The sequence below is a fragment of the Lycium barbarum genome, chromosome 4, assembly GCF_019175385.1.
Source record: "Lycium barbarum isolate Lr01 chromosome 4, ASM1917538v2, whole genome shotgun sequence".
Classification (NCBI taxonomy): domain Eukaryota; kingdom Viridiplantae; phylum Streptophyta; class Magnoliopsida; order Solanales; family Solanaceae; genus Lycium; species Lycium barbarum.
The window spans coordinates 51,423,735-51,447,045 of NC_083340.1; the positions used below are offsets into that span (position 1 = coordinate 51,423,735).

The following is a 23,311-nucleotide window of genomic DNA, read 5'->3' on the forward strand; positions in this document are numbered from 1 at the left end:
CGGCAGCTGAATGAGGTAACTATAAAGAATAAATACCCCCTCCACAGGATTGATGATTTGTTTGATCAGCTGCAGGGCGATAAGTGTTTTTCGAAGATAGATCTTCAATCCGGTTATCACCAGGTACGAGTACGAGGGGCCGATATCCCTAAGACAGCTTTCCGGACCCGATATGGGCATTATGAGTTCAGGGTTATGTCTTTTGGGCTTACTAATGCCCCCGCAGTATTCATGGATTTGATGAACCGGGTATTCAGGCCATTCTTGGATATGTTCGTAATTGTATTCATTGATGATATCCTGGTTTATTCTCGGTCTGAGGCGGAGCACGCAGATCATCTGAGATCGGTATTAGGGGTACTCCGACATCAGAAATTATATGCGAAATTTTCTAAGTGTGAATTCTGGCTGTCTTCAGTGGCTTTCTTGGGGCATGTTATTGCAGCTGATGGTGTCCGGGTGGACACACAGAAGATTGAGGCCGTCAAGAATTGGCCCAGACCTACGACGCCCACAGAGGTACGCAGTTTCCTGGGGCTAGCAGGTTATTACAGGAGGTTTGTGGAGAAGTTTGCTTCGATTTCAGCGCCTTTGACAAGGCTGACTCAGAAGGGAGCTAAGTTCCAGTGGTCTGACGCTTGTGAACGGAGCTTCCAGTTGCTGAAGAAGAAGCTGACTACAGCCCCAGTTCTGACTCTTCCAGAGGGACCGGACGGGTATGTTATTTATTGTGACGCTTCTGGCATGGGGTTAGGGTGTGTATTGATACAGCACGACAGAGTTATAGCGTATGCTTCCCGGTAGCTCAAAAAGCATGAGAAGAATTATCCTACCCACGATCTGGAGCTCGCAGCGGTGATTCATGCTCTGAAGATATGGAGACACTATTTATATGGCGTTCATGTGGATATCTATACTGATCATAAGAGTCTCCAGTATATTTTCAAACAGAGAGAGCTTAATTTGCGGCAGCGGAGGTGGCTGGAGCTTCTGAAAGATTATGATGTAGATATTCTGTATCATCCGGGCAAGGCTAATGTTGTTGCAGACGCGCTTAGTCAGAAGTCTCTGGGCAGTTTGGCCGATTTACAGCCAGACAGGAGAGAGATAGCCCGTGATGTTCAGAAGTTGGCTAGTCTCGGGGTTCGTCTGGCCGATTCTGGAGATACCCAGATTTCTGTTCGAGGGGTTTCTGAGTCATCCATCAGGGACGATATTAAGCGGCATCAGTTCGAGGATCCTGTCTTAGCTCGGCACAGGGACACAACCTATGATAAGGAGAGGACTCCGTTCGAGTTTTCACCGGACGACACTATGTTATATAGAGGCAGGTTGTGTGTACCTGATATTGCAGGCCTTCGGCAGCAGGTCATGAGCGAGGCACATTATGCTCGTTATTCTATCCATCCTGGGTCTACGAAGATGTACCATGATCTTCGATGCTTATACTGGTGGGACGGTATGAAGCGGGATATTGCAGAGTTTGTCGCCCAGTGTCCTAATTGTCAGCAGGTCAAGATTGAGCATCAGAAGCCGGGTGGACTGTTGCAGGAAATGGAAATCCCGACTTGGAAGTGGGAGGTTATTAATATGGACTTCATTACAGGTTTGCCTCGCACACTACGGAAGTATGATTCCATCTGGGTCGTTGTGGATAGGCTGACGAAATCAGCCCACTTTCTTCCCGTCAGGACTACTTATTCCGCCGAGGATTATGCCAGGCTCTATATTAGAGAGATTGTGAAGCTTCACGGAGTTCCTCTATCTATTATTTCTGACAGAGGCGCCCAGTTTACGGCGCATTTCTGGAGGTCTTTTCAGGAGGGTCTAGGGACTCAGGTGAGTCTGAGCACAACCTTTCATCCTCAGAGCGACGGACAGGCCGAGCGCACTATACAGACGTTGGAGGATATGTTGCGGGCCTGCATTATTGATTTCAGAGGCAGCTGGGATGATCACCTGCCGTTGATTGAGTTTGCATATAATAACAGTTACCATTCCAGCATCCAGATGGCTCCGTACGAGGCTTTATATGGCAGGAAGTGCAGATCGCCGATCGGCTGGTTTGATATTGGCGAGACAGAGTTGATTGGCCAAGATATGGTCCAGCAGGCCGTGGACAAGGTGAAACTTATTCGAGAGCGACTGTTGGCAGCCCAGAGTCGACAGAAGTCATACGCGGATAAACGACGTCGACCGTTGGAGTTTCAGGTAGGCGATTGGGTATTTCTGAAGGTATCGCCTATGAAAGGCGTGATGCGGTTCGGCAGAAAGGGTAAGCTCAGTCCGCGTTATATTGGGCCTTATCAGATTGTTCGGAAGGTTGGAAATGTCGCCTATGAGTTAGATTTGCCATCTGATTTGGAAGCGGTACATCCGGTGTTCCATGTCTCTATGCTCCGCAGATGCATTGGTGACCCTTCCAGAATTTTCCCTGCGGATGACATTCAGGTGTCGGAGCAACTATCGTACGAGGAGCAGCCCGTATCTATTTTGGATCGTCAGGTAAGGAGGCTCCGGAATAAAGATGTAGCCTCTGTTAAGGTACTGTGGCGGAACGAGAATAGGGAGGAAATGACATGGGAGGCCGAAGAGGAAATGAAGAAGAAATATCCTCATCTGTTCCCTATGCCCACAGGTAACCTTAAATTCCTGCTTAATTTCATTTCAATATCAATCGTATGTCACATGTGTCGTTTATAAGCATGAACTCCCCCAAAGTATTTTCCATCCCTATAAGATTAATTTTACATTCGAGGACGAATGTTCTAAAGGGGGGGAGGATGTTATATCCCGTGTTTTCACACGTTTGGAAAAATTCGATAAATAATGGATTCTTGAGATACGAGGTCAAATTTGATATTTTGTTGAACGTAGGAGTTATGCATGAAATAATAGAGTCATGAAAGTGTGGGACAAGGTTAAGGGTAATTTTGGAATTTTGGAAAGTAGTTTCGGGAATTATAAAATACGATCCATAAGTTATTGGGCTCAAAAATTGAATTGTAAGTGAGGCCCAAAAAGGGGTGTATGGCCGGCCACATTAGGCCATGATCCAAGCCCAATTTTAGTTGGTCATGTGCTTGGTCATGTGACCAAGCACTTCAACTACATATACCATAGAAGACTTAAGAAATTAGAGATAAGAACAACAAAGAAAATAGAAGGAGAGAAAGAATACCATTTCGGGTTTGAGGTGCAAAAATAGCCACCATAAATATTGTTCTAAAAATTGAATTCTTGTTGTTTTCCTACTAAGTCAAGGTTCCTTTGCATCTTGGTATAGTTGGTTTGGAGTGGGAAGCATTAGATTCCTCAAATTGAACACAAGTTCAAGTGAAGAAGACTTGAAGAAAAGGTAAGAATTTCTACCTTTTTATTGTGTTATGAAGTTTTGATTGTGTTGTAGTATATAGAAATGTGTTGATTGTATGGAAAAATGGAAGTTTGCAATGTGGGTTTGGTATATGGCTTGTAGCCGTGTGTATATATATGTTGTATAGCCAAGTTGTGTTGAATTTATGTTATATTCTAGTTGTAATTGTGATGAAATGCATATGGGAATTGAAAGTTGGATGAATTTAGTTGATATGGAAAAATAAGCATATGGCCATGTGGTATATTTGGCTTGGGAATGAAATGGATTAAGTTTGTTTACTGTATTGGAGTGTTGTTGTAATGCTTGGCATGGAAATGAATTTAGAATGATATAAGTTTGTATTGAATTGGAATGTAAACACTTATGTCGTTTTAGTATGATTTTCCGACATTAAGGAAATGAAGTTGTTTGGTTGTGAATTAAGATGATCATTGATGAATTTGGAAGTTGGAAACTTGTTATGAAGTTGTATGCCAAAGATTTGGTGTTTTGCATAAGTTATGATTTTGGCGAAAAGTTGTATATTATGTATATCAAGTGTATATCTTAAGGAAAATGATATGAAATGTCTCTAAATATATATTGTGATGATCTTGAGTGATAATGGATGTGAAATCATGATGTTAGTTCGAAAGTTTGGGTTGAATTGAAGATTATGTCAACTTGTGAGAAAAATGACTAGTTGAAGGATATTTGTGTTTTTAATGTTTATTGTTGATATTGATGTTGTCGTTTGGGTTGTTGTTGATGAATTATAGCCGAGTTGAATTCTCGGGGTGCTATATGTATAGGGGAAGTGCTGCCGAAATTTCGGTAGCCAAATATGCATTAAGTTGGAACTTTGGTATTCATAGCTTACAATTGGTAAACTTGACCAATTGCAGTTTTTTTGACGAAACGGGAAGTGAGTTTGGAAAGGCTTAAGGAGCGTGAAAGGTATGTAAAGCAAACCCAATTCTTCCCTTGGCATGCCCCTAGTGTGTTAGGGTCGGATCCGGGCCTCGAAGGACCTCTTGGCCCTCGGAATCCGCAAGACAAAATTTCAGTTTTTCCTTCAGTAGAATTGAACCATTTTGATACGTTTTTTTCTGAAATTATGCAATATTGCTCTAAATGATTCAGAAAGTCATAGAATGTCTGTATAACCTTTTTAGGTGATACTATATGCTTAGAGGGCACAATTTGAGCCCGCCGTCTTGTTTGTCCCAAGGCGGGCCCGCTATTTACGGTTTTGCCCCTAATATGCTAAAGCTTCCTTTTTAAGCGATTTTTGAAAGAAATGTTTTAATTAACCTACTAATCGCTTAACGAATATTATTTTAAATATTCTATTAAATATTATAAATTATTTTGACACTCGGAATGACTTCGGGAAAGTTATACTTTTGTAATTTATTATGATATCCGAAATACATTTATTATGATTCCGTCCGACTCCATTTGATTTGTTTGTCTTTGCTACGCTTCATTGAGTCTTTGAAAACACTTATGATATTTTTAAATTGCATTAGTATCTCACTACTCCATTCGTGGATGTCCCAATGTTTCCCACACTGAGCCCGGGCCAGGATATGTTCTCAAGTGTAATTCTCTGCATTGTTCATTGCGTCCCGATGTGAGGGGGCAGGTATACGCGTACATGGGTCTGTGGAGTATGATGTGCCATGTCTGCCTATTCTGATCTGATCTGTTATGGCCATTTTGATATGACATTATATGATACAGGGCCACGCCCCTTTTTCTGATTCCTCTGTATAGTGGCACCAGCGTCGGGAGGGTGGCCACATTCTGTCTGCCGAGTCCCGTGGCAGGGACCTGATATGATATGATATGACATATGTTTCTGTACGCATTCTGTCTGTTTTGGAAATATGCATTTGACACTCTGGATTCTGTACTCATTTTCTGTAACCGTTATGATTTGACTTCTGTGATTCCGATTTACATATTCAGTACATATTTCGTACTGACCCCCTTTCTTCGGGGGCTGCGTTTTCATGCCGCGCAGGTACAGACGACAGGTTTGCTGATCCACACGTTTAGGATCCCATTTCTGCTATTTTGGGGCGCTCTCTTCTTCAGAGCCCATCTTTTGGTACAGTCTGTCACTGCTATATGGATATGTACTTTGTTCTGGGTATGACGGGGCCCTGTCCCGTCTTATGATTATGATATGTTCTGTAGAGGTCTGTGGATACATCTGTGTGGGTTCTGTACATATGTTTGGGATGTTTTGTTTTATGATAGCCTTATCGGCTTCTGTGTGCCAAGTCTGCTCTTCTGCTAAATTCTGTAGCATCCACTAATGTTATTACTATATTATTATTCTGATAATATGCTAATTTGGGTATCGGGTACGTATAGGTGCCTAGCTAGGGCACTGGTCGCGGCCCACGGGGTTGGGTCGTGACAATCTCATTCCCCTTCTACTTCTATGAAAATTTGGGCAGAGTTTCCTCTGTATTTCTTACTATCCCAAAGCCTGCATGTAGGAAATACCAAAAATAATGCCTCACAGGGCCAGCATATATATATATATCATCTCGTATCATAGCCGCACAGGGCTCCTCATATCAATAACAACATGAAAATGATAAACTTACCTTGTCTGTCCAACTCGAACTGCACCTGTTGCACTTTCCTGTTTATTTTTGCTTTCAATCCTTTACCGCAGGTTTCAATCATACCTGTAACATTCACACTACATCTGACATATATTCTGCTCACCGTTACTGTTTCCTAGCTTCTTTTGTGCGCACCTTATAACTGAACTTATCAACAACATATATACATTCAACCCATTTTCTTACTGTACTGACAATAACTTAACTTGATGATGGCCAGCTTGCCATTCTGTATATACAAATTCTCATTATATATGTAACCTTGATATCCAACTTTCACCTGTATGCATAACTACTTCCCATCCTAGATTTACAAATTCCCATGGCGACGGGAACACCTTGGTCGCTGTTACTTATAAATACTGTCGGCCTCTTTGATTTCCGCTCGCCACTATTAGGTAATAATCTATAGCAAATGCACATACACAGGAAATTACAATAAATTCTCATATACCTGTAGTCGATCGGTCCCTAGTTTGATATGGTGATCTGCAAGGTGAAGTGTGCTCCTCGTGATCGTCTGCCCGCCATCCACTCATCTGGCCTTTGTCGTCTTCCTTATCTAAGTCCGAGGAATGTAGATAACCGGGCAACTCCTAGTTTACCGATGGCCAGGATAGGGGGCTGGAGTAATCTGTAACACTTTCCGGGGTAGCCGATCTAACGTGGTGCTCTGCCATAGGAGCAACTGGTACGGCCTCGGGGACCATTTCCCTGGATATCAGAAACTCTGGAGGAATTGTCGCTGGATTCTCCGAGGGGTCAGTCTCGATAGAATAACTGAGGCTCTTCCTGCACGGTCCTGGAGCCTGTGGTCCTGAATTTACTCTAGGAGCCTTCTTAGCACCCCCACTATCTGAAGCAGACCTTTTCATCTCTCGCCAATCTGCACCTACCTACAAGAAAAGAGGTCAGAACAATTTTTTCTAGATTCTGGCTCTATCGCACGATCTAGAATAAGAAGGAAAGATAATATCCTAAATGTCCTGAAGCTTCCTGTTTATAGATGTGGTGCACAACACACCGATAAATAAGACTCTACTAGACACGGTTTGTAGACACTCCAAGGATGAACTGCTCTGATACTACTTTTGTCACGACCCAACCCCGTGTGCCATGACTAGTGCCCGACCTGGACACTCGTATACGTACCTGTTAGATATAGTCCAGCTGAAGCTAAAATCAATATTGAAACTTGTAAAAGAACTCCAAAGGTTCAAAATGTCATCATATATACATATATCCAAATAACCGATCTCCTGAGGAGTCACAACTGATCAAAACGTAATATGATACGCAAGCCGACAAGGCTGCCTATACATATCGTCACCATACGCAAGCCGACAAGGCTGCCACTACAGACGAACATATCCATAACACATCGTATAGACACAACTGAACAAAACTTATACACAACCCACACATATGTCTACAGACCTCTAAGAGTATCGATAGCGAAATATGATGGGACAGGGCCCCGCCGTACCCCTAGATAAACATATATATATATATATACATCATAAGATCTGTACCAAAAGTCTAGGCTTCGGAATAATGGAGCTCTCCAAGACAGCTGAGTAGAAGTCCTATGCTGAAGGGTCACCAAACCGACTATCTGTACCTGCGGGCATGAAACGCTGCCCCCCGAAGAAAGGGGGTCAGTACGAGATATGTACTGAGTATGTAAAGCATGAAATACAATAAAAAGGATGATGACTGAAATAGGTATTACAGGAGACAAGTATAATATCCAGAATACCAAAACACTTGCCTTATGAAACATAAACCATGCATGTCAATATCATATATCATACCCGGCCCATTACGGGACTCGGTGAATCAAGTCAGCATATGCCATTCTTGGCGCCATAATCACATCGTCATATCATCATATCATCATGTCATCATATCATCATTTATATATATATATACCGTACCCGACCCTCTAGTGAGGGACTCGGTGAGCAATGCAGTGAAACTGTTCACGATAACATATCCGGCCCTGGACTCGGTGAAAGATATATTACTGCATGCACGAGCAGAGTAGTGAGCAACTATATGCAAATTAAATCATATCTGAGACTTAATAGAATAATCAAAATGAACTATCATTTGACAATCAAGACAATCGTCATATCAAGTACCCTTCGAATGTCACTATGGATTATATCAAAATAGAACTTCTGGAATCATATACACGTATCAAGACATAATGGAATAGTTTCTGGAAATCAAGAACATTAGCCTTCCTAGTGGCTCTAAGAATAGGAACTTCTTTGGAATCATATACACGTCATCTGTTTGTTTCATAAAGATCATGCCAACAGAAAGAAATGATAACTTTACATACCTGTTATAGGTTAACCGTAACCAAGTTCGCTTCGTCGCCCCTTTAGCCTATTTAATATAAAAGTAACGCTATCGTTAGTAAACTATACTTTCTAGTTCATAAATCTACAACCAATCACTTATAGGAATCATTCTTTAGTTCATACTTTCCTGATTAGGATTTTTGTTAGATAAGAACTTAACGGAAATCGGGCAGCATTTCCCCTATATAACTCGCCTAACCCGAACTTCCAGTTAATCATCTGTTATCACAGCAATACCAACAACAACAGTAATAGAAATATTCATATCAAATCCTTACAATCCAGCCCATAAACAACTCAAACAACCCAATAACCTTCCTTAATCCTTTTCCAATCCAAATCATTAACATTTAAGATTGTACACCAAACAGACCAACTTGCGCTTTGCATACGATACGTTATACACTTCGTTATTCCAAATTTAGAAGCCATATCAACGACAACACGACAACAAGACGAACAACAACATATGAACATAAGCAATACTTTTAATCTTTCAACTCAACAATTCCATATAACGACCACAACTCCTAATATCAACGAATTCATGCAATTTCTTAATTCCAATTTCATCTAATACAATTTTAATCTTTCCATTACAACACCATTAATCCAATTATACCATAAAATGAGAAAATCTTACCTTAATTTAATCGGAGCAAATTCTACACCCACTTGCACCAATTGCACTATTTCTTCTTCCTCAATTCAATACCCAATGTTGCTGTCACCTCCTTGGACTTGCAAATTACCTTAGAATTAATCTAAACAAGAAATTGTTTTTTTTAGAGACCATGGCGGCCATGGCTATGATTTTTCTTTCTCTCTCTCTCTTAAGCTTAAAACTTGTAAAATGAAAATGAATTGATCCATTTGGTCATGACATAAATATATATATATGGTGTCCCTCCCTTGGAGACGTTCCACCCCTAATGACTCATCAATTTTGTTGTTTTGATTTGTATATATATATTTTTTTAAACTAAAGAATCAGGTGGGGCCCACCTTAACTATATAATTAGCTAACTTAATTAATTTTAACCCCCGCTTAATAATCTAATCATGGTTAGTTAATACCTAATCTCCATTAATATTGCTATACTAATTGAAATTTATATCAAATCGTGCACTAATTAAAATCGAGGATTAAAAGCACTTTATTTCATATCCCAAAATAATCTCGTCCTTAACATATGTCGATTAGCTTACGAATAATTCGACGTACAAAATACGGGGCATAACAGAAATGCAGGTGTAAGATGGAAACAATTGACACTGAAATATATTTGATATGGATGCTTAAATTTCAATTGAGACGCCTTGCTGAAACAAGTTAGTAAGATCTGAAAGCCAGCAATAAAAAGATAGAAGCCAGGGTGGTATTTGAGACAGAGCTGAGAATCATTTGTAAAGGTCTTGAATTGAATGACATTAAAGGTGGGTTATTATAAAAAGAAAGAGTACGACAAGGGAATGGTAACGAGTAACTTAAGAGATATTATAAAGGATAGAAATGCTATACTATATTAGAGGCTAAGATTTGGCAATAGAGTTGTGCGCTAATGATATTGCGACTTATAAGTAACAAAGGAAAGGGATAGAAAATCGCCTATGGTAGGATATGAGAAAATCAAAAGGGTGAATAAAGGAAAGGAAAAGAGTATGACAAGATAAGGCTACGAGCGAGTTTTAGTACGGATGAGATATGTAAAGCAGGATGAACCAGGAGAAGGAAAGACTATAACTAGGATTGGATATACTTTATACAAGTTGTACAAGAATAGTTATACAACCTACGAATATCTGTATGCTAAGAATGAGACCAAGTGAGTACTTGATAAGAAGAGTAAGGATTCAGTAATAGCAATGTGGTTACGATATTTCGGGCGCATTAGGGAAAGTTGTAAAGACGGTTTAAGCCAAATTACCGAGATAAAACTAATACTAAGGGCAAATAGGACATGGCCATGGCTGAGCCGAAGATTTATCCCGATACCGATTGTATGATAAGAGAGGAGAAGGCAAGGTAAAGCATGAAGCCTGCTGAGACGACGCTAATATATCTCTTGGGCTCATTTGAACATTTACCCGTATTCTGATGCGTAATAGGAGAACTAAGAGCAAAATCTAAGTAAAGGGGCAATAGAAGAGTTTGAATTAAAGATAAAGAAACGACATGAGATGATATGCCTAAAGTGTTGGATTAAGGGAAATTGTGAAATAGTTTAACCGAGACAACCGGAACGAGCTGGGTAAGACAGTGAATTTATATGTCAAAAATCAAAAATTCTTTCAGAATTATACCAGTTGGTGATAAACAGATTACACAGCAGCTATGTAAAGTTGTTAGGAGGGAACTCCAGTGCTACTTGATAGCCAACCCTAAAGATCGGGATTAAGAGCTAAAAGGCAAAGTGACAGTGAAAGTCGAGAAGTCATATATGATGCTGAAGATTCCAGAATATGGACTGTAACAACAGAGGAATGTAAGGTTATTAAAGAAAAACAACGTAACACCTTGGAAAATTTCGTTTTATTCGAGGAGTCTACGAAGGGTCTACAGGTTGCCAGAGGCATGAAATACTCCAGGGATTGTAAAGTCTAATAAATCGACGAGGGACGTCTACGCGTAAGAGGTAAGATGAAGTGAGCGATACGTCTTAAAGGAATAACTATAGAAGAAGAAAGAGTCGAGTTAAGACTAAGTGCACCAGGGGAAGAGTAAGATTTCAGCGGGAGAGCTCGCAATACAACCATCAACCAACTGCGAAATGAAGAAGGAGAGTAAAGACAACGACGTAGAATTATCACCTCGAGAGGCGAAAGCAAGAAGAAATATTACGGGAATGTTTACTTAGAGAGCTGGAATGCGTTATAATAAAGTGAAGGGATTCGACCAATGAAACAGACATGTGAAGAGCATCATAATTCAATAAAAGGACATTTAAGAAAGTATTGGGAGCGCGGGACTAGTTTAACATTCGTGGACGAATGTTCTAAAGGGGGAAGGATGTTATACCCCGTATTTTTGTACGTTGGATTATTCGTAAGCAAATCGACATAAGTTTAAGGACAAGATTATTTTGGGATATGAGATAGAGACTTTTAATCCCGATTTTAATAAGTGCACGATTTGCTTGTAAATTTCAATTAGTATAGAAATATTAGTGGAGATTAGGGACCAATTAACCATGATTGGATTATTAAGTGGGGATTAGTTATTAATTAATGTTAATCAAGTCATTAGTGCCCAAAATGGACCCCACTACAGCATGGCCAAATCTGATTGGTCCATGCAATAGTGGGACACGTGCCCACTTCATAGGCAGCATATATAGCCTAATTTGATGACTAAGATTAGTCATTCACTTCATAATTCTTCTTCAACAATTGTGAATTAGAGAGAGAAGTTCAAGCCATGGCAGCTCACGGCCATGACTGTGCAAGACTGAGCTTATGATTTTGATAAAAAAAAATAGAATTCTAAGGTGTTCTAAACATTCAAGCGTTTAGCAACGTGAATTAATCCTTGGGGAAGCAAGAACGTTTGTTATTTGAATCCATAAATTTCAGCAACGTTAAGGAGCCAAGCTTGTTAAGGTAAGATTTAATTCTCTCTTACATGTTTTAGAGGTGGTTTGGACTTTGTATAATTTGGTAGATGTGAAATTGGATGTAAGAAATGGTGTGTGTTGATGCTAAGGTTCTGTTTGGGGCGTTGGGGTTGTCCTAATCTAATAATGATGGGTTAATTTTAATTAATGTTGTCGTTGTTGTTGTCATGGATTATATGATGAAAGTGAAGGAATTTGATGGTTAAAGTTGATGTTGTATTTATTTAGTGGGCTGTCTTAAGAACATGTTGTGATATTAAGGTAATTTTCTTGTGTATGAATAATTGACGTCGTTGTCGTGTATTTGCTGATGCGATTTACAAATTTGCATGAAAGGAGTGTATCAGATATCGTATACGAAGAGTATGTGGTCTGCTTGGCGTATTCTTAGATGTTCGTGAGATTATTGTGCATTGTGTTGTTGTAATTGTTGGACTGTTATAAGTTCGTTTCGATGAAGTGTCATGGCTATAGATTATTAAGAATAACTCGAATATGTCGTAGTCGTTAGGTTAACTATTGTTGAATATTGTAATGTGTGGACTGATTGGAATGTTATGCGGGCTATTCGGAGTATCCTTGAATCTTGTCTTGGCTAGTCTTGATATAGTAGTTGAACGTGTGGTTGTTGATGTTGACTTGGTTGTTTTATAGTTAGCTTGAATATGAGGGAAATGAACAATATAGGGGAAATGCCGCCCAATTTTCTAGAAATAAGCTACTAACGTTGGAATACGTTTTGAACCTTTCCGTAGCTTAACCATAGTTCTTAACGTCTTAATATAGGTTAAGACGCTTCGGGCAGCGTATACGTATTGTATCACGGATAAGCGTTAAAGGTATGTAAAGCTATCCTTTCTTTCTTTTGGCATGATTTATATGAAACAAACAAATGACGAATGTATAAGCTCCTATTCTTAGAGACACTAGGATGGCTAATGTCCTTGACTTCCGTAAGCTATTTCATATTATCTTGATACGTGTCTATGATTCCTGAGGTTCCATTTAATATAATCCATATTGACATTCCAAGGGTACTTGACATGACTGTCGACTTTGATACACAAATGTTAGTTCATTATACTTATTCTATTTAGTCTCAGATAATGATTTAGTTTGCATATGGTTGCTCACTATTCTGCTCGTGCATGCTGTAATTATATCTTTCACCGAGTCCCGGGCCAGGTATGTTTTCGTGCACAGTTTCACTGCATTGTTCACCGAGTCCCTCACTAGAAGGCCGGGTACGGTATATATATATATGATATGATATGACGATATGATGATGTGATGATGGCACCGGGTCCCAGGATGGGCCGGGCATGATATACATGTATATGACTTATTCACCGAGTCCATAATGGGCCGGATATGGTATATGACATAGCTATGCATGATTTCATTTCATAAGGCACAGGTACAGTGATTTCTGGATTGTCATACTTGTCTCCTGTAATCTCTATTTCAATCATGATCCTCTTTATTGTATTTCATGCTTTATATACTCAGTACATATCTCGTACTTACCCCTTTCTTCGGGGGGCGGCGTTTCATGCCCGCAGGTACGGATACTCGATTTGGTGATCCTCCAGCTTAGGACTTCTACTCAGCTGTCTTGGAGAACTCCATTATTCCGGAACCTAGACTTTTGGTACCGATCTTTTGATGTATATATATGTCTATCCAGGGGTACGGCGGGGCCCTGTCCCGTCATATTTCACTATTAATACTCTTAGAGGTCTGTAGACATATGTGTGGGTTGTATAGAAGTTCTGTTCAGATGTGTCTATATGATTTGCTAAGGATATTCCTGTTTGTAGTGGCAGCCTTGTCGGCTTGCGTATCTTATTACGTTTTGATTAGTTGTGACTCCTCAGGAGACAGGTTATCTTGATATATATGACGTTGTGAACCTTTAATGTTTTTACAAGTTTTCATATTGTTTTAGTTTCAGTCTGACTATATCTAACAGGTACGTATATGAGTGTCTTGCTCGGGCACTAGTCATGGCCCACGGGGTTGGGTTATGACAATTCTGACCAGATGGTATTAGAGGAGCCAAGAGAAGGAAGAGCTCTAGTATCACCAGTTTCCCTTATGGACCCAGTTGAGCGAGAGGTAAGGAGGACAACGCAAATGTTGACTAGATCGGTTGATCCTTGGACCCCGTGTTGTAATAGGGCACTAGATGGTGTGGGGTCTTCTGAGGAATTGAGAAGCATACTATCTTGGGAGTTAGTTAAACAGGACTCGCCAGCGTCTATGGAATAAGAACCAGAAGAGGGTAGTGGTCAGATTGGGAGAGACAAAATAGTGGATACTTTCGTAGGATTTCCGAGCTTTGTTAGACAACAAGTAGAAGGACAACAGGTTGGAGGACTTCCGCAGCCTATGTGTTACACCTCGGAAATTTCCCCGTGAACGTGCAGTGAAAAGTTGCAGAATTTTCACTTCGGCCCAGTGGTCGTAAAGTGGAAGACGACCCGTAAAGTAGTTTACGGACCGTAAACTGCTGTCGTCCTCCAACCTTCCAAGATTTCAACTTTCTGTCAAATGTTGAAATAGTAAAATACGACTCAGTTTACATACCGTAATTTGAAACACGGCCCATAAACTGTGACCGTAAACCACCATGATCCCAGCAGACCATTCTGTTTCTGATATGCTTAAATACGGCCATGAAGGACGGACCGTAAACCACTATACGGCCCGTAAACTGGGTTTACGTCCACTGTACACCCCGAATGCTGTTCACAAAAATTAGATTTTTAAGTTAAGTATAAGGGACCCCAAGCTCGTTTTATTTCATTTATCATCTTTCCAATTCAAGAACTCTCTAGAACACTTCAAAGAACTTCATCCACAATAATTCAAGAGAATCAAAGGAATACCAAGATCAACAACACATAATCCATGAATCAAAGTGTGTGAAACTCAAGAAAAGTTCATCTTCCTCAAGAAAACCAAAGGAGGTGAGCTAGGGCTTTGGTGCTAAGAAGAGAAACTCCACTCAAGACTAGTTCAACCATCATCCAAGGTAAGTTTCATGACCATTTTATGTTGTTTAAAGTATTGGAAGGTTAAGTTACCCGAATTGTAGAAGAACATAGCAAATGGGTCTTTCAAGAGTGAATAGTATCATGAGTGAGTGGTAGTTGGATTGAATCATGAATGTTAGTGTGTTATGAGTATGAATATGTTATAAATGACATGTAGACCATGAGATAAGTGTGATACATGGGAAAATACGATAGCGAACCCAAAACCACAAATGTGGGGAAAAATGAAGAGTAATGGTGAATCATGGCCATTGTATATGAATGATAATTGTGATTTGCTATATTATGATTGTTATTGTGGGTGATTGGGAGTTGATATGGAATACGGGAAAAGTAGTATAAACAAAGGAAGTGCTGCCCAATTTTCTCTAGGAATAGTAGTGCGTTCTTATAGTTGGTTAACTAACGATCGTACGAATCCTCTTTGAAGGTAGAGGCGTGACATTGAAGGAGAATAAGCAAATGCTAAATTGCTTAAACGGTAAAGGTATGTGAGGCTTAACTCTTCTTTCAAAAGGCATGAATCCTTCGAGCTTTCCACAAATCCTTCTATAAGATGAAGCTTAAGAGTCCTTCCATATATTAAATCCCCTATGAGCATGATAGTGATGACAATGAGCTAGAGTCTAGAGACTTAAGAAATTGTGGCATGATGTTCCTACAATGCTAATGATGCTATTATTGTTAACACTCGCCTTACATTTTCTTCCCTTCAAGGCGAGGCATGATACTCATAAATGTCCATAATAGAATCGGGGGGTCACGACCTTACGTCACCCCGACATAGTATGGTTGTCTTAAAGCTTAATGAATGCTCTTAATGCTATTGTATGTTATGACAATAAGATGATAAGTAATGCTAACTTGTAACACTATGGGATACATGGAACACTAAGAAATGATAACATGATGTTATGGCTTGAGAAGTATAATAATAATGTGTTATGATTGCGGTTGTGATGATAAGATTTCTACCGCGCCTATATGGCCGGGCATATCACCGCTACTGCGGGCTACGTATGATTCCACCACGCCTATATGGCCGGGCATGTCACCGGTAATGCGGGTTGCGATGTTTACACCGAGCCGAGAGGGCCGGGCATGATCACCACTAGTGGACGGCATATGAGGGTTACCCGGATGCGGGTAACGATACAGATTATGATGTGATGAGGCATATGATGACATACGTGATGATGTATGGGATGTGGTAACATGGGTACTATGATTGTGTAAAATGTGAAATATGGTAATAATACGATTGCCTATGATATTATTTATATATATTATTTTTCTAGCCTAAGGGCTCGTATGTATAAAAGAATTTCGTTTCTAAATAAAAATGGATTTTATTATAAATTAAGCATGAATCGGATAAATGATTGCTAAATAAGCTTAATAAGTGATGGCACGAGCGGTGCTCGGTGGTTAGCCCCGGGTACCCGTCACGGCCCCTAATCGGGTCATGACAAAAGTGGTATCAGAGCAGTTCGTTCCTAGGAAGTGTCTACGAGCCGTGTCTAGTAGAGTCTTGTTTATGGTGTGTAGCGCGCCACATCAATAAACAAGGGGCTACGGGGCATTTAGGAAAAATGACTATCTTTCTTCTATGAGATCGTGCGATAGAGCCGTGTATACGATGTTATCCTCCCTAATAGTGTGTTATGGTTTCAGAATGCCGCCAAAGGGAAAAGCTACCGCCGCCCAGAAAGGCAAGATTACAACAAAGAGGCGGGTAGAAAGAGAGCCTCCGATGAATGTAGAGGAAGGAGAATCACACAATGAGGCCTTGTCAGATACTTCTTCTACCCCGCCTAATGTGGGAAAGCAAGGGGGAGCCCCAGCTCCAATTCCTCCGCCGGTTGCTTCGGGTCAACAAATGACCTAGGCTATTCAGTTATTGACCCAATTGATTGTCGCACAAGCACAACGACAAAATGTGGGTTCAGGTGAACGGGCAGAAAGTACAATGGCCCGTGATTTTATGAGTCTAAATCCCTGGAATTCTTTGGGTCAAAGCCGGAGGAAGACCCATAAGGTTTTATTGATGAAATATTTAGGACGTTGAAGAATGTCCATGCCTCCGAAACCGAATCCGTGGAGTTGGCATCCTATAGACTCCGGGATATGGCGGTGTTATGGTACAACAATTGGGTGTTATCAAGAGGGGAGAATGCGCCTCCTCCGATTTGGCAAGAGTTCGTAGCTGCTTTCATTCGCCACTATTTTCCACCCGAGGTCCGCCGAGCTAGAGCGGATATATTTCTGAATTTGAGACAGGGAAGCATGAGTGCCCGGGAATATAGCATGCAATTCAACTCTTTGGCTAGATATGCTCCGACTATGGTGGCCGACATGGGAGATCGGGTACATAGATTTGTGAGTGGTTTGGGACCGCATTTATTTAGAGATTGTCTGACGGCTTCCTTGCAAGACGGGATGGACATTTCCCGGATACAGGCCCATGCCCAGAATTTAGAGGGGCGACAACAACAAAAAACGGGCGATCGCAACAGTGATAGGAGGCAAAACAAAAGGGTTAGATCTAAGGGCACAGGTGGTGATTATTGAAGGGGATCGAGGCAGGCTTATTCCCGACATTCAGGCCAGTCAGCGACTAGTGCACCTCTCTGGTTCGCGGACAAGGGATTTGATCGCTCTTTTCCGTCGGGACAGGATCAGAGCTCCGGGTTCTCAGTTTGGGGGTGATTACAGTCAGAGACGACCGCCAGTTCCACGATGTAGTCAGTGCCGCAAATTACATTCAGGGTCGTGTCGTCAGGACACTGATGGTTGTTATGTTTGTGGGCAGACTGGACATTTGATGCGAGATTGTCCCTCGCGATATGGTAGAGATGGGGTTCAGCCCACAGGCTCAGCAGCGGGTTCCTCATCAGCACGCCCCGCAGGGCAGACTTCTCAGATGACAGCATGCCGAGGCAGAGGCCGAGGGGCAGCATCTTCTTCGTGTGCCACTCAGCCCCGTGTATATTCTTTAGCGGGAAGACTCAAAATTATTGTATACAACTCTTATCTATGACAAGCCTTGGCTCTTTTCCTTATGGACTCTTCGCTCTATCTGTCGGTACCTCGAGTCCTCTCCAGATGTAGTCACAGGTATATTGTCTATATTCTCCCGTGATATGTATGCGATGATAGATCCGGGTTCTACATTTTCTTATATTACTCCATACGTTGCTGGTTGTATCGGGGTAAAACCCGAGTCAATTAAACCCTTTGAGGTACTCACTCCAGTTGGTGATCCTGTGATAGCAAGACAAGTGTACAAAAATTGTGTTATTGTGATATGCGATCGACAGACCAAGGCTGACTTGATTGAGTTAGAAATGGTAGATTTCGATGTAATCATGCGTATGGATTGGATGGATTCGTGTTATGCAAATGTTGATTGTCGCAAAAAAGTATTTCGATTCCAATCCATGTACATGTATACCTGCCCCCTCACATCGAGCCACGGCAAACAATGCAGTGGAAGTCGCTTGAGAACATATCCTGGCCCGGGCTCAGTGTGGGAAACATTGGGGCATCCACGAGTGGAGTAGTGAGAAACTAAATGCAATAAAAATAACACATATATTTCCAGAGACTCAGCGAGGCATATCGAATGACAAATCAAATCAATGAAATCGGACGGAGTCATAGTAAGTGAATTTCGGATGTCATAAGGAGTTACGGAGGCATGTTTCTTTCTGAGATCGTTTCCAATGTCCAAAACAATTTATAAAATTTAACGGGATATTTAAAACAATCTTTAAACAATAGATAGAGGAGTAGTTAAAACGTTTTCTTTAAAAGCTGCTCGAAGACCAGTCCAAAATACAAAAAGGGTAAAATCGGAAATAGTGGGCCCACCTCGGAACAAATGAAGGGGTGGGCTCAAATTACGTATTTTTAGGCTTATGAGGTCACCTACAAAGATCTTAGGGCATTCCATAACTTTCTAGGCAATTTGGGGAAATTTGCATAATTTTCCAACAAAGGATACTTAAGGAGTTCAATCCTATTGAACAAAAATGCGACAATTTCAATCGCGGATTCCGATGGACAGAATATTCCCCGAAGCGTAATTTCAATCCTAGTACATCTAGGACTTGCCAAGAGAAGAATCGAAATAGCTTTACATACCTTTTTCGCCTTTTACGTTTGCCAAAACTCAAATCCCGTTTCGACCAAAACCTACAAATGGTCATGTTTACCAAATATTATTTATAAAGCTTAAAATTTCAATCTTAACCAATACTTGCCTAAAAAAATTTGGGACGTTGAAGAATGTCCATGCCTCCGAAACCGAATCCGTGGAGTTGGCATCCTATAGACTCCGGGATATGGCGGTGTTATGGTACAACAATTGGGTGTTATCAAGAGGGGAGAATGCGCCTCCTCCGGTTTGGTAAGAGTTCGTAGATGCTTTCATTCGCCACTATTTGCCACCCGAGGTCCGCCGAGCTAAAGCGGATATATTTCTGAATTTGAGACAGGGAAGCATGAGTGCCCGGGAATATAGCATGCAATTCAACTCTTTTGCTAGATATTCTCCCACTATGGTGGCCGACATGGGAGATCGGGTACATAGATTTGTGAGTGGTTTGGGACCGCATTTATTTAGAGATTGTCTGACGGCTTCCTTGCAAGACGGGATGGACATTTCCCGGATACAGGCCCATGCCCAGAATTTAGAGGGGCGACAACAACAAAAAACGGGCGATCGCAACAGTGATAGGAGGCAAAACAAAAGGGTTAGATCTAAGGGCACAGGTGGTGATTATAGAAGGGGATCGAGGCAGGCTTATTCCCGACATTCAGGCCAGTCAGCGACTAGTGCACCTCCCTGGTTCGCGGACAGGGGATCTGATCGCTCTTTTCCGTCGGGACAGGGTCAGAGCTCCGGGTTCTCAGTTTGGGGGTGATTACAGTCAGAGACGACCGCCAGTTCCACGATGTAGTCAGTGCCGCAAATTACATTCAGGGCCGTGTCGTCAGGACACTGATGGTTGTTATGTTTGTGGCCAGACTGGACATTTGATGCGAGATTGTCCCTCGCGATATGGTAGAGGTGGGGTTCAGCCCACAGGCTCAGCAGCGGGTTCCTCATCAGCACGCCCCGCAGGGCAGACTTCTCAGATGACAGCATGCCGAGGCAGAGGCCGAGGGGCAGCATCTACTTCGGGTGCCACTCAGCCCCGTGTATATGCTTTAGCGGGAAGACTCAAAATTATCGTATACAACTCTTATCTATGACAAGCCTTGGCTCTTCTCCTTATGGACTCTTCGCTCTATCTGTCGGTACCTCGAGTCCTCTCCAGATGTAGTCACAGGTATATTGTCTATATTCTCCCGTGATGTGTATGCGCTGATAGATCCGGGTTCTACATTTTCTTATATTACTCCATACGTTGCTGGTTGTATCGGGGTAAAACCCGAGTCAATTAAACCCTTTGAGGTACTCACTCTAGTTGGTGATCCTGTGATAGCAAGACAAGTGTACAAAAATTGTGTTATTGTGATATGCGATCGACAGACCAAGGTGATGTGGCGTGATTTTACGCCACAATTGATGCTTTTTAACTCTAAGTTTTACTTGTTTTTAAGCAAGCCTATGTGATTTTATGTGGTTTTTAGTGTTTTCAGGAAAAGGAACAGATTTGGCAAGATCACAGTTGAAGTGCAGATCATGGTCGTAAATTGAAGTTTACGGACCGTATTCCACAATATGGGCCGTATTCCATGGCCGTGTTTAAGGATAACAGAACCAGAAGGTCAAACTGAGAAGATGGTGGTTTACGAGCTAGGTTTACGGACCGTATTTCAGTTTACGGTCCGTATTCCATCACGTATTTAACCAGCTGAGCATCTGGCAGAAAGTGGAAGCAGAGGATGTTGAAATACGACCATGCAGTTTATGGACCGTAAACCAGTTTACGGTCCAGTTTACGGTCCGTATTTAAAAAGGGGAAGTTGCACAGCTGAGCAGCCAACTTGGGCGTAAACCATTTTTTACGGTCCGTAAAGTGATTTACGGACCGTATTTTATCATGATGGGACTAAAGTGTAAAATCTGTAACTTGTGTATTTCCCAAACCTTATAAATAGTCTTTTTAGGGTTTCTAATGACGGTATTGAGTATTTTTATGCTTCTTGACATAGAACATTACATACTCTCTAGCTTGTGAAGATTAAAACATCAATTCAAGTATTCTCAATCCTTTTTCATTTCAAAGTAAGCTATTATGAATTCTCCAATTTCTTATTTCTTGCTCTTTGTTATGAGTAGCTAAATTCCCTTACTAGGGTTGTGAACCTAATGATGGGTGTTTTGTAAATTGGGTATTGTGAATGATATACACATAATGGATTTTTAGGGTTTAGTTATTCTTCATTCTTCATTCATAATTAATGGTTGCAAACATTAGTTAAAGCCATAAACCCTAAATTTATTTGGAAAAATAATTAGGGTTGGTAAGAATAATTAACAAGAACTCAAAGCTTTAACCTTTGTTTAATAAATTCACTTAGGAATAAGATGAATTTACTTGGCATGATTAATCATTCTTCATAGTTACTTTCTTATATTTGGAAAAATCATAGAAAGACATAATCTTTATTTATTGGGAAATAGTAGAGATTCACATAGTGATTAAGTGCATTCATAGAATGATCCATTAGAAGTATATCAAGATCAATACCCATGAGCATACACCCTATCTAACGGGGACACAACCTTAGTTTCTTTTACAATAAAATTCCACCAAAGAAATAGTTAGAAGTTAGTTATAGAAAAGACCAACTTTTACCAACATTATCGGATTAAGACATTAGATCCAGAACTTAGCATCTACGACTTTAGTAATCTTTTCACACCATATTCCCTGTGGGATTCGACCCCAACCTTGTTGGGTTACTATATTTGACAACGTCCGCATTACACCATTAAGAGGTGTAATTTGAGCGTATCAAATTTTGGCGCCGCTGCCGGGGAATACGGTTTTGAAATTACTAAATAGTGTTTGCTTTGATTAAAGTGTTTTGCTTATTCCATCCCACCTTGTTTGCTACTTTGTGTAATTAAGGTGAACATGAATCGACATCAGAAAAATCAACGAGCTGACAACCAAGGAAATGTGGTGAACAATTAGGCGAATGAACCAGTCGATGAAAATATTTTCGCTGAATTTGTTCCGGAGGAGGACTATGCATCTCCTATTGTTCAGCCTCGATTTGGAGCTGCTACTGTGAAGATTGACTCCTCTCTATACCAGTTGTTGAAACTCGAGGGATACTTTCGGAACTCTACCGAGAATGACCCCCACCGTTATTTGAAGAATTTTGTGGATGTGTGTGCTAATCACATCCAGAACAATGTTTCACAAGATGCTATTAGGTTGAGGTTATTCAAATATTCCCTAGCGGGAGAAGCAAGAACATGGTTTGAGAAGCTGCCCCGGAATTCTATTACTTCATGGGCAGAAATGACAACTGCTTTTCTCACAAAGTGGTATCCCCCTAGCAAAAGAGCTGAAATTCGTGATAAGATATATGAATTTAAGCAGCGACCGGGGGAACAGCTATATGAAGCATGGGAGATATTCAAGGAGTGTTTGCAGGACAGCCCGAATCATGGTTTTCTGGATCATATATTGATGGAGAAGTTCTATCGAGGGTTAGACCCAGTGTCACAGTCAGTGGCTAATAATGCAGCTGATGGTTGTTTTATGAACAAGACCTTTCGACAAATAACCACCATACTTAACAAGCTGACAACTCATAATCAGGCTTGGCACTCAAACAATGCTGATATGGTACCATATGGTAGTGCCATGATCCAGAATATGGTGAGGGAAAATCAAGATACCCAGCAAACATTAGCAGCACTTGCAACAAATATTGCCTTGCTGACAAAGAAGTTTGATGAATCACAAATCAAAAAGGTAAATGTTTGTGAAGATAATACAGTCTTGCCGCAAGGGATGTACCATGCTCAAGATGGTCCGCTCCTTGAGGAGCCATCTAGGCAGGTTGAAGATGCCAACTATGTTAACAACCCTCAAGGGGGTTACCAAAGACAGAATTACCAAGGTGGCTATCAGAGTCAAAATCAATGGAGACCGCAGCAAGGCCAAGGCCAAGGCCAAGGTGCTTACAACAATTCTGGCAACTACAACAATAATTTTGGTGGTGGAAATCACAGGAGCTATAACAACAGCAACAATTTTGGGAACAAGAGTACAAATCCTTATATACCACC

General features: G+C 41.0%; 1 non-coding gene across 1 annotated transcript; it reads right to left on the reverse strand.

Annotated features, from left to right (window-relative positions):
• Positions 1–22,584: 22,584 nt before the first annotated feature.
• Positions 22,585–22,690, reverse strand: LOC132638902 (small nucleolar RNA R71). Its single transcript, XR_009581961.1, has one exon. It is a non-coding gene; the product is annotated as a small nucleolar RNA R71 (small nucleolar RNA).
• Between the last annotated feature and the right edge of the window lie 621 nt (positions 22,691–23,311).